At 42.1% G+C, this 13,558-nt stretch overlaps 1 long non-coding RNA gene across 1 annotated transcript in view; it reads left to right on the forward strand.

Annotated features, from left to right (window-relative positions):
* Positions 1–6: 6 nt before the first annotated feature.
* Positions 7–13,558, forward strand: part of LOC109532435 (uncharacterized) — a 16,761-nt gene continuing 3,209 nt past the window's right edge. The window contains exons 1-2 of the long non-coding RNA XR_002171386.1: positions 7–417; positions 10,932–11,021. This is a non-coding gene — a long non-coding RNA (uncharacterized LOC109532435). The remainder of the gene's footprint in view (positions 418–10,931; positions 11,022–13,558) is intronic.

Here is a 13,558-nt window from a genome sequence, read left to right on the forward strand (position 1 = left end):
GGGGGGGGGAGGACGAACAGGACGCTATCCAAGCCCAAGAAAACCTTCATCTCACGGGCTTGGATGAAAGGACAACTTCTTCTCCAATCTGCTGCATTTTTTTGTTATTGCTTTATATTTCCTGAGCCACACTAAGAGCAGCCGCCTTCAGAGGATATGGAAGTGCAGTATTGATCTAGAAGGTGGAGCGGAGGAAAAGATGAGGGATTTCGCCGCTTCCTCACCGTTTGCAAGCTCAGGTTCACCGTTCATTGCTAATGAATGGCTGCTAATGAGCCTACTTTTTCCTTCCTTCCTCATATAATATAAGACTCTTTTTTTTTTTTTTTTTACCTGTAACAAATCCAAATGTGAAGACGTGACATGGGACTTAAGGCATCAGTCCTGAAAATCTCAACGCAGAGTTCCTACTTTTTGGTGAGTACCTTCACGTCACATTACGTTGTTGATATTGGCATCGGTATGCTTGGCCTACAATCTGTATTGCCTGATGATGAATTGATTCTTTCAAGGATGCTTCCGTTTAATTTGGACGACTGGGTTGCCGTCAAAATTCTTGAAAAAAAAAAATTTTATAATGAGTGAATTGTACTACCCCCCTCAGTGATTTCATCGAAATGTAAATTATACCACTTTCAATCTAGATCTGATCCGGATTTTTGTCTCTATCTATTTAAGCCTTGATCAGTTGGATCTAAAATCTGGCACCAGTACCATTTGCAGCCTGTTGCACGTTTTTTATTGGTCCGTATCAGAAGTTGATAAGAGAAGGAAAATTTAAACATCACCCTAAATTTTAAAATAAAATGAATAAAGTTGAAAGTTACAAGTCATCACACTTTTTAAAAAATTCTTTAAAAATGTGAAATTATTAAAAATAAAGTCACATTTTTTAAAATTGGAGTTATAACACTATTTTTCTATTTAAAATGTTTTATAAAATTGAATATTACAGTATATCATGCAATCGATACTAATACCTTTTTGCTTTGTCATCAATAGCGCCAAGTGTGTTTAAAAAAACACTTAGCCAATATGTTTAACTCCTTACCATGTCATTAGCCAAATTTTTTTCGAGACAGTTTTTAATTAACTGTCACAATATTCATTTTAAAAAAATCCCCAAATGTTTGCTAAAAATGTAATACATTCTTAATGTGTTCAGCCGCAATTTTTTTATTGAGGGAACCGGTCTCTTCTTGTGTGCTTACTTTGATGTGTTTTTACTTATTTTTTTGGAAAATATATTAAAAAAATGACTGATGCAATTATGCTCACGATATGTCGATCTATAGCTAGACACTATAGTGGATTGTTTATTTCGTTCGGGTTTTACAAACGTAAGGTGACATCCTCATTTTTCTGTATGAGGGGAAAAAAAGTCATCCCTGTCGGACATTGTTGGTGACTGGGCATTTGACAAAAGCATGAACCATGGCAGAGGTCTGCACTCTCAGGCTGTCGTTGTCGGATGATAAAGTCAAAATTAGCGCATAAATGCAACAGCGGCTCCTCTCACAGGAGCCTTGTGATTGCTGTGTCGTTTTTGTTATTATTGCATGTACCAACTCATTACAGCGCGACTCCCGCCAATCTCCTGGCACGCGGCGAGACTGGCGCCTCGATTTTTCCTTTTCCTACCACCTCCGCCTGGCAACAGTGCTTACAAAATGGCCGATCGCTATCTGCCAGCTGTCTCGCTCGGCCAAGATGGCACTCGGGCGGTCTCTTCGAGTGCCCGCCGTTTGCCATCTGCCCTCCGAACGTTAACGGCTATGCAAATACACCGTAATTGCATTTACATGCGCTCCATCCGTGCCATTCCTTCCCCCTTTTTTTCAGCTATAAATAAAAGCGTTGAAAGAAAAGCCGAATAAAAAGCTGCCCGGCTGCTGATTGAATAAGCCGTGAGGGCAATTAGCGGGTGAATGTCGCCTGCATGGCCAGCGTCTTAAGCATTTTAAGCTCACCTCATTACCTATGCAAATGCCCTTTTCTACTTTTGGATCGGAGCCTTCCACTCACGCCCGCCAATTTTTGGGAGACGCTGCCGTTGTTGCCGCATTGTGCCATATGTGACATCTGTGCCGGGCTTCATGCCTCCGCTGACAGGCACACTGTAAAGGAAAGGAGCGTCCAATACATAATGGCCTCATTAGCATGCTCGCCAATCCCCGCTATAGGCCCTGGTGTGCTGCTGTGCCGTGGGACCCGGCGGTGTACGCCCTTCTCACAGCACTCAGCATGCAACATTGTGTTAACACCCACCACCCCTCTCCCCAGCCACCCTCATACACACACACATACACACACAATGCGGCGCTTTATTACGCCTTGTCAAAGCGCGGGGGGATCAGGGCTATCCGTGCACAAGCAGCGGGATGCAGGCTGCTGTGTCGTCGCTACAGTGCTAGTGAACCCCCTCCCCTCGCTTGCCGTTTTTGTCTCCGTGTTTATGTTTGTGTGCGATTGGCCGTTTCATGACGAGCCCCTCAGGTATTTGGGGTTGTTTTCACCTGTCAGGGCTAATTAGTAGAGGACCCTCTCTATCTGCGCACCCCCTGGAAGTAGGCCATCATCCCGTCGGAAGACTCGCCGCCTGCCTGCTGACTGTTAGGACAGCACACGGCAGTCTGTTACTGTTAGAAATTAGTCGGGTATTTTTATTAAACAATGTACAGTGGCAGCTTGACTTAAGAGTGGGCCAACTGTGTTTCAGGTTGTGAGCCATTGCTTGGATGACGTTTTTGTTATATTTTGATGATGTAAACACTGCCACTTGGGTTAAGTGACAGAAGAAGAAAAAAAAGGGGGAGCCGCAATCGCTGATGCTCCTTCACCCATTTAGACAAACACTCTAAACAAGCAAATGCAAAAATGAGAACACTCACAAGGAGCATGGAGCAGATGCTCACACTTAAAAAGCTCGCATTAATGCCTACAGACCCTGATGTCACTCACTAAAGGCACACGTTAATGCACAAGTACTGCAGAAGTTTGGCTTCATTACATTTGCATTCTCTTTAACTATGTTGTTGTGTTATTATATTTATATTTTGCAATATAGTGCTATTTTTCATCAACTGGCCATTTGCCTTAACCAGAAAGTAGCTTTCTTGTTGCGTGCAACACCTGATCATGTAGACAGACATTTAAAAAGTGAATTCTAATCCCCATTTCAACTCCCTTGCTGACCAAAACAGCAGCATTTTAGCGCCGAAACAGACTTTCATGTGAAATTTGCAGATTTACCCCACATTTCAGTATTAAAGATGACCTCACATCGTGGTTGCACCTTAATGTTATGTATGTTACCGTTTTAAACTCCACTTGATGTCATATCAAAAATTATTGTGACAAATTTGTGCAAAGTTCTTTTCTTTCTGATGTTGCGTGGAAGGCACTTTGTAATGCGCATTGCTGCCCCCTTCAGGTCTGGAGTATAACATTGACGCCGATTTTGGACAAATCGTTTTTTTTTTCTTGTTTGTTTTGTTCAGCACATCATTGGGTTAAAACGTGCCTTGTCAGTCCTCACAAGCAGACATAAGTCTTGCATGCCTCTTATCTGTCATTAGCATAATAACAATGGAAGTGCCATATGTTTTATACAGCAGCAGAATGAACATAACCCACCACCAGGTTTACTTAATCACGCGCGCCCGCGCGCGCACACACACACACACACACACACACACACACACACACACACACACACACACACACGCACGCACACTTGTACAAAGAGTAATTCTAATCCATTGACTGTTTGCATTCACACTTACTTAAAGGAAATAAAGAAAACACTCCGCACCCACCTTCTCCTGCAGAAAGCTTTTATGCTAATGAACGCTCGTGATGCTGTGCATTTCGGTGGCAGACTGCGCAGATGAGCTTGCTTCAGGTGGTCTGCAGTATGGTGTGATTTCATACGGAGAGTCAAATGTCGATTTGTTAATATTAATATATGAATATTTTCCCATCAGAAATAAATGAATTAGAAAGAATCCCAGCATCAAATTGTCACCATCATAAAACCTTGATTAAATGTACGGGCAATGCTTTAAGAAGCATGTTAACATTCTTTACTATCATACACATTTCAAAGAAATGAATAAACTATGATATTGAGACACACTGCACCGGTAGCCACTTGTCTTGCAAAAAACAGTTCACCCATGAGTGTACAGAGACCATGACAACACTTCAGATGGCGAAAGTAGTCTGACTGGGTACTCATGTATTACAGATACTTGTGCTTTGGTCCCAATATTCAGCCACGGCTGGTACCAAGCCCGGAAAGAAAATTGTTGAGCAGCATCAGGGAAGAGCATCTGCCACAAAATTGTGCTCACCAAACAAGTAACTCATGTGGTGACCCATGAAGTGAGTCGCACCAACAACTCCTGTGCACACTATAAGCAAAAAATAAATTCGAATTTGAAATTTGAATAATCGGTTTGCTGCTAAAGCCATACCAATACTGTATGTACATATTCTGTTTTGCAATACTATTTCACTATAATTCTAATTACCGGTACTTATGTAACTGTAGATAAAAAGCCAAGTGTGGAGAGTCTCTGTGCATCAATTGCAGTCAGTGAACAAGGCAACTGATCATTGTTAAAAGCTTCTCAAAATATCCGCACTCTCTCCATTGTTCTTATTTTCCTCTTCTTTGTGACCATCCACTTTTTTCTTGACAATCACGCCATGTTTTTGGACGACTGCAAAAAATAATATTGTCCAAAATATTGCATTGTGGTGCCTTAAAATATGCTACATGCTCACCGTTTTTCAATTGCGGCACATCAGTTGATGTGCGCTCAGTCACTTGGCATGTGGCGAAGTATCGCCAACTGTAGTTTTTTTTCCTGTTGATTCGCTTGAGTCATATTTGGCCGCGGGCCTGAAAGCTAGCAAGCATTTGCTCGCAATTTATTTAACATGTACCTACTCATGGTGTGAAGTGAGCAACAAAAAATGCTTGAATAGCAAATGATACCAACTGAAAAAAAAACATCCTGTGTTTTATTTTTTTTCCAGATCTTACTTCTCGGAATCTATTGTGCCATCGTCATTAATGCTCCCTGCTTCATGTTCCCATATATGTCACTGCTGTCCCTATATGTTTCCGCTTTGTCAGATCCTAAAATATCAATCACTCAAGATTTGGAAGGCTTTTTTAAATATCATTCTGTCAACTTTGACAAGGTACCAACACTTCCCAAAGATCTATTCAATTACAGTTATGTATCCTTTTTACGAATGACAATTTTGAGAGTGGGCTTAGTTGTGCTTTATTCAGATTGCTTGCTGCTTTTTATTTGCTTCGCTATTGATTTTGTTCGCGTGTGTGTGTGTGTGTGTGTGTGTGTGTGTGTGTGTGTGTGTGTGTGTGTGTGTGTGTGTGTGTGTGTGTGTGTGTGGCTGTGTGTGTGTGTGTGTGTGTGCGCGTGTGTGCGTGTCGCATTGATGTAATACTTGCTGAAAGCATTTACAGCCATCGCTCAATTCTTTTCAGTCTCGTTCCACTTGTCTTACGCGCCTTCTTGCGACCAAGCTAAGGCGCAGCGATCGTTTCTCCTCAATTACTTCATTTCATCGGAGTTCAACGGGCATTTTCACTCAACTTGGAATTCAAACCAGCATCACTTTTTGTCTTCAGACTTCAGCTCAGTGACCCAGCTAACGTTTTCACATTACCAAATGTGTTTTGCCGTTTCGGCAAAGAGGAAAAGTATCATGATATTAGTACAGTATATTCTTATGTAGGAATCTGCTCCCGTTGCTACACAGGGAGTCACCCTAAAGTCTTATTACGAATTCTGGGAAAGAAGTTAGGAGTTTGGGCAATTTGGGGGGGTGCATTGCTCCAAGTCAGTGATTATGTCATCGCAACCGGCTGCAAACGCTGCGCCTGGCCAGACAGGCACTGAAGGGCAGAATTATGAAGCTAGAGTGGAATGGAGGCTGCATGAGGAGAAAAAAAAAAGGAAATGAAAATGGAGTAGTGCTGCATGTGTGATTAAACTGCCTGCTCGCACTCAAGTGAAAGGCCACACTGCTCGACACAGACATGGCCCTAATGAAAATATGACGCCAACCCCATGTATGATGAATGATGTGCATGAGTGCATACAGCCTACGTGCAGTCGCGACGCTAAGTAGGATTTTGTACTGAAAAGCTTTGCCTTTTGTATTCTATTGTATGGAAACCGGTGCCCTATAGCCCCTTTTGTAAGTGCGAGGAACCATATTTGGTCTTGGACATGGCAACATGTGGTTCATTGTCCAATTTGTGAACATTTTTACATTTTCATGCTTTATTTGGAGTGCACTTGAGAAAAAAATGTTTAAAAAAAAAAGAATTCTATCCTGATAAAATGTTTCTTTTTCTTCCTGGCATTCCCTTTCCTTTCTGGGATGTGATTTAGTTATAATAAATAAATGAATGACTAACGGTCTTATGTTTCTCATGATGCTCCAATTTATTGAAAACATAATGTAGGTTTTGTATGATTTCCTACTCAGTTGTTTTGCTCTTGTAGGTATGTATGCATAATCTATAAAGATTCAGTCCAAATCTGTCCTTTACAAAGAAAAGAATGTTCACTTTTTGTGAATTTAGTATTGTGGTTGTTGTCGTGGTGTAAAATTGCACTGTGTGCTCTTTCTAATATTTTGGCTTGTTTTACAATTAATATTATTGCATATACACAAAATAAGGTCTTCAGTGTCATCTAGTCATGTACAACAGATTTTTTGGTCCAGATGCCGAGACTTCGCATCAGTCATCCAGCGAGCGTGGGAATGGGCTCGATGATGATGATGATGATGATGATGAAGGTGATGATGATGAAGGGGGTGTCTGTATACTGAAGGAAGTTGCACTTCTGGATGTGGCTAGACAGCCCAGCTGCACTGACGTCCATTCAGAAACAGGTTTGGAATGATCGCAGGGGGTCAAGGTCAGGGGTGTGGTAGTGCGCCAGGGGGAGGTGTTCTTCTGTGTGCTTGTGTTTGCATCCCCCCCTCCCCCCTCAGCTGGCCGACTGTGTGTAAGCTGTCTCCGTGTTTGCTTATTTTATAAGCTGCTTCTTATTGCTTTGCTCCACGGACAACTTGGTGCAAAAAGGGATAGGGGGGATTCGGGTGCGGGTGGGGGGGGGTTGTAGTTGTGGTTGGGTCGGGGGATTCATCACCACCCACCTTCTGGCCCGTCTCCAGAAGTCCAAATCAAGTCAGGAATCAGTCCTGCATCTCTGTAGCCCACCCTCCCGGTCAAATAAGCGCCCCCTTTACAGCACCATGGAGTGAAACCCAGTCAGACACTTTGACAGCCCCTCCACCAGCCCCAGCAACACCCCCCTGGTTGTCTCAGTCTGCTGCCTCCTGTAATTTAACATGTCAGCTCAGGGTTCATCTCGTGTGCACCCCAAAGTAGGTAGCCAGGCACCTCTTACACTTGCCGCAGCCGTGAACATCGTATACAGGACTGTATAGGTGTCTTGAGATACCACGAGGTTTTTTTTTTCTATTACATTTTGACACCCGTAAAGAACGGGTTTCCTCTATTTGATGTCAAGTCTCAATTACCGGTAGTCTATTTTGAATGAATAAACACATGTGCCATAAGAGATGCTGTACCTTCCTTTTAGCAGCAGTTTAAAAAGAATAAAGGGAGTAACTATAATTTTGTCAGTTCAGATGGTATTGTTCACACACGGACATAAAGAGTTAATTGCTAACAAAAAAAAAAACAGTTGGCAAAAGTGCTCACACAGCTACTCGTGTAAAGAAAGAAAAAAGACTGGTGAAAATAGAACGATTGATTCAACTTCATTTACTTGTTTGTTTGTTTTTTTATTGAACATAAAAATGAGTAAAAGTAAAAAGAAAAAAAGAGTACAGACTTCATACCGGTATATACTGTAAGTACAAACAGCAAAAATCAAACAATTTTCAACACTGCTTATCCTCTATGGGTCAACTTGGCACAATGAAAAAAATAAAATCTACACACAAGATACTGTCACACTTATTGGGCTCTATTTCAGGAATTTTCAGTCCTTGGTACATTAGAGTCCCTGGAAGAAAAAAAAAGTTTGTTATCATCCAATCATATTGAGAGCTGTAAAATTTACCTCTTGAAAATATATTCTGCTTTGGGAAGCTGAGCAATTATTCTGGTGGCTAAATTTAGACGATAGGACCTCCAGAAGTTCCTACTTCTGAGCTAAGATTCCTGCAGTTGAAATGTGCTAGTTTTCATTTATTAGGGGGGAAAAAAAAGTGCCGAAGGAGAAACAGGCAGCTGTCAGGTTGTATTTGAAACACGTGTTAAGATATTTCATTTCCAAATGAAGAATGCCCTTTAAAAGCTGTAATCCCCTTGGTAATATAAATGTCATTTGCTACTTGGATACTTTTAATGGAGGAATAGGAAAAAATAAATAAATCAAGGGCGTTGGACGGAAATAGCGTTCCCATTCTCCATCATTGGGGGCAATTCTGCTTCATTGGAAAGAAAGAAAGAAAGAAAGAAAGAAAGAAAGAAAGAAAGAAAGAAAGAAAGAAAGAAAGAAAGAAAGAAAGAAAGAAAGAAAGAAAGCACTTTCCTTCATCACCTCAACACAAATCGGCCCCTCTCTTTCTCCTCGCCTTCGCCTGGAGGGAGGGGATGGGTGGAGCCGTCGTCCACCCGCAACAGAACCAACCTCCCGTCTCCCGGCCACCTCATCGTCTCAGCCCTCGCGTTGAAATCAAGCTTAGCGACGACATTCAGTGACCGCTCACCTTGTTCACACACACACACACACACACACACACTGCACCCACCCACTGCTTAAATCCCTATCAGCATGTCAAGTTAAATGTCTGCCCAGCTGGGGTTGACACACATGCATGCACACGCACACAGGCATTGACACACCACCATCTTTTGCTCGCTCCCAGGCTTTAGCCTTCATCCCCGCTGACCCCGTTCACCTCGTCTTTTCCTCCCCGCCGCCTCTCCTCCGAGCTACTAAATCTGCGCCCGCTTTATAACGGCCCGCTTTTTTATTATGTTATTTATTTATTTGATTCTTTTTCAACCGGCTTTCTTCAAATGCTGCTCTGTACCCTCGGGCCGCTCACCTTTTACATCGTTGTGATTAAAAAGTTGCGGGAATTCTCCATCCTCTAAATTTGTCGCGACAACAACTCCGGGGTCAGTTTATCTGCTAATAAAATCAGCAGCTGAAATATCTGCAGTATGAAATAAGGTCCCATATTTTTTCTTATTTTATTCTTTTATGTACTGCTCCCACAAAATATACAGTCAACGGGGGAAAAAAATGGTCCTATTTAATCATTTTGATAGCTGAGCCAAGTCTTAAGTGGCTTGTAACGTAAATTACTTCAAAACCATTCAAATGGCAGACCTTTGGAAATGCATACACAAAACGGTACATCTATTTTTTAATCATCCATAAGACGCATTACTTTTGAAATTGTTTATTCTAATTGTACCACATGTTTGACAGATTTAGCGCTATTAAGCTAGGTTGAGACATCAAAAACATCGGGCAGCGCCACGTGTCTCACTTGCATTTCTTGGTCACACAACTACACGGGGGTTGTTTCGAGCAAAGAGGCTTATCTTCCGACAGATGGCAAACAAACTTTAAACATCGCTAGTCAATCTGGTGACCGATGGTTGTGTTATTACTTTGGCTAATGCTAAATGCTATCTTAGTTGACAATTGCCCTCAACATTAACCGACCTTTTTTGCCGGGCCCCTGCAGCTATTGGAAGCTGGATGTTTCGTTGACCTTGTGCCGGTCTGGTCCTTCATTATAACTTTAGAAATATGCCGCCGGAAAAGCTCGGCTTGTGTTGGGTCTAACTAGAGACACAGAAGCAGGACGTAGTCCTAGTCCTGGTGTGATGAAAACATATAAACACATGCTAACAATTTAGATGCAGATGAGAATGACAATGCAATCATAATAGGAAGGAATTTGACACATGATATATATTTTTTTTTAGTTGGGAGGCTCGAACTGATTAATGGCATTTTCATTAGTTTCAGTGGGGAGAGCTGATTTGTGAGTGTTGTGAGTGACGAGCGTGGTCATGGAACAGATTAAACGCATCGCTCAAGGCGCAACTGTCCTCTGTATTTTACTTCTGTTTTGCAAGGGTGGCCAAGATAGGCTGGAAATGACTTAGCAGGGCTCCTGGATGGAAGCTAGTGAAGTAAATAAGCGGACATGCTAAACGGTAACAAAACTTGACGTTGTTTCAACAGCAACTTAATCATTTGGCTCCAATGTCCAAACTCTGAGCAGTAACGTTAGCACTGATGCTAACATATAAAGCAAGATGTCCTTGACCTTTCCATTTATAATATAATTCACTAAAATAGAAAATCTAAACAGGCCAGTCCTTACGACAAACCATTGTACCATTCGCATGATTTTGAAGGTTTTAGTTTAATCTAGTTATCACAATGTCTAAAGACAAAATTATTGGATCACATGTAGCAGTCAGCTCTCATACAAATCCTTCCTCTTCCGTTGACCCTTTCACACACCCTATAACCTGATAAAATCATAAGCTGTCCACTGTGGTAGCCGCTGTCCCTGAATGGGTTAAAGCTATATATAAATTTGATACTTTCTTTTTGGGGGAGTGACAATAACAAGCATGCAGCCTTCTCTACTACAGCAGTACAGTTGCTATCTTCTTGAAAATGTATTCACATCATCTCCACATCCCACTGGCACAATATTAGCAAGCGAATTTATGACAAGTTGAGACCCCTGCCAGTGAATGAACTCTTATTAAAAAATGTGTGTGTGTGTGTGTGTGGGGGGGGGGGGTCTTTAATTTGCAAATAAAGCATGCAGGCCCTTCATTTCGGTCTTTTTTTTCCCATCAGGCATGGCGTGGACAGCACAGGGCTTGACAAGGATGGGGTCCTTGCTGCATGCAACTGGCGAGAAGGGAAGGAAACGTGGACCATGTGGAGGTGTGTGCGCACTTTGATCATATGGTTGTCTCAACATTGTTAGTCAACTACACACACACACACCCACCCACACACACACCCACACACACACAGAGCGATCTACTGTGTGTGTGTGTGTGCGTGTTTGCCTGTGTGTCAAGAGATGCTACTGATGTTGTTGTGTTCCATCAGTCGTGCAGCAATGATGAAAGCAGATGTTCGGCCCTCACCTGTCAAATTGTGGCCTTTGTTTTGGAAGAAAAATGTCTGAGGGTGAATTGAAAGTACCATATTTCCTGAAATCACCCCCTTGAAACCAAAAATAACTTGCTGTCTAACAAGTGTCTGCTTATTTCTCCTTTGGTGTTTATCAATGCACAGGGACAGGCAGTGCTAAAACAACAGGATGTATCGAGGAATATGGAGTACCACAAATTATTTGATGGGGGCGGGGGGCTTCAATATATAATCATACATTTTCATTTCATACAGTTTACCTCACCCCCTATCCATACGTTACTGCTTTGGCACTGATGAGAACTAAAGAAAGAATCCTGACATACATGTTTTTCATTAAGCAGAATCTTCATAAGCTGAGTTTGAAGAAGCTGTTTACACAGTGCACCAAAGCTTTAAATCCTCAGCCACACTTTCCTGTGTGAAGGGAAGGTTCCATAGTGCGACGCTCCATTGTGGTGATGGTGGGGGGGTTCCAACATTGATCCCAACGTTGGGGTTCCAACGTTCCAGTCACGCTCACTGGTAACGAGTAAAAAGGGCACAATTGAGCGCAATCCAATGAGGCATGTGTCGATTGTTATGAGAGGAGAAATTGTACAGAGCTAACACACAGAGTGCAGGTTACAAGGACTTGCAGGGTTGGGATGGTTACCTGTTAAAAAAAAATGTAGTCAGTAATATAATCCAAGTACCATTATATTAATGTAGCTTGTTTACTTTCAATTACTTTTGGATTTGTAAATGGCAAAAAAAAAAAAAAAAGTGACAAAAGCGAAATGTGCTAAATATCAAGTATATCTTTTATGACTGTCTTATGTTTAATTAATATGCCAGAGGAAGATTCAAATCCAGAATCTCAGAACTATCAGGCAGCCATGCTAACCACTAGACTGCCATGCTGCTTGCCTCATAACACTACTTTTAAAACCTATCCACATGACAGAGTGTGTTTTTTAATTACCGGTACCAAAAATTTGGGGGAAAAAAACTTTATGAGGCCTACCTTTGCAGTTAGGAGTAGACACGGTTGCCACGTAATAAACGACACAAAACGATCTGCTTTTCTCAAATCCTTTCTCCTACCACTTAGCCCTCAAAAGTGACATTTAGCTTGTTGTTTCGTACCTCCACACCGCCTTTACGTTATTGACGGTGGCGTTATTTTTCACTTTCGAGTGTCACACCGGGGTCGCGCCTTCCATTTTCAACCCCCTTGTGTCTTTTTTTGTTTATTTTTTTAACACACGGCGCAGCACCTTAAATGACATAGCGTATGTGTCGCATACGCTGTTTGTGTGCGTGTGGACGTCTGCATGCTCACCGGATGCGTACTGTTAGGGCCGCTATTAAACTGTCTGACTGCATCAAGCGCACCCAACCATAGAGTACTCTGTGTGCACGGTGTGCAAACTTCTCATGGCAGGCCACACATTGGGCATAACGTCAGAAATAATCGGACTTTCAAACATGTTTTTTAAAAATATTAAATCAACATCAACAAAAGCCGAATCAGCCACAGCAAACGGTCTTGCATCAACCGTCTTTGCACATGTGTAACAGGCGAGTCATTACATAATTGTGTTATATTGAACTTGGGCGGGTGGATGCACTCACACTTATCAGCAATATTGACTTTTCTGTAACTCCTAAAACCGTTTTGAGTTCTGCCAATTTACATCTTCAGCGTCTGTGCTTTCTTTCTCCCTGCTCCTCTTAACTGCGCAAAATTGAAAATTTGCTCTCCCATGCTGTGGTTGACCTGCTCGTTTTATTCCACATCGTAGTTTGCAAGCGCAGACTGACAAAAAGTCTCCAGTATGTTTTTCTTGAGTTTCAAATGGAGTTCTTGTCGGCTAAAACCTCACCAGCAGTTCCGATGGATTACCGAAACAGAGTCATGTGACACAAGTGACACAAGTCTCTGTGACAAACCGAAACGGCTCACGCAGGCAATCATAGATGTAGAGAAAAGTAATCGTAGCGAGCGGAATATAGCTCCATGTCACGGAATAAACTTGTAAAAACCTGATAACATGACAGTCTGTCCACTGTAGTAACCGCTGTCCCCGAAAGGGTTAGTAATATGTTTGTTTGCCGCCGATTTGATTTGCACTAGCGTGTCACCGCACCGCATACAGATAATGACCATAATTACCTTCATGAGGGGGCTATGAGATTTTTCGAGGTGTGCTTAATGATTTGTCCGGTGAGTTTATTTCATGTGCCTTTTTCCTCACGTTTTCGGGCTGTGGCAAAATTACAACTGGCAGGGGTGGCGCAGAGAGTCAGCAAAGATAAACAAAGCAACAAAGTGTGGA

The sequence above is a fragment of the Hippocampus comes genome, unplaced genomic scaffold (genome assembly GCF_001891065.2).
Source record: "Hippocampus comes isolate QL1 unplaced genomic scaffold, H_comes_QL1_v1.1 scaffold22, whole genome shotgun sequence".
Lineage (NCBI taxonomy): Eukaryota > Metazoa > Chordata > Actinopteri > Syngnathiformes > Syngnathidae > Hippocampus > Hippocampus comes.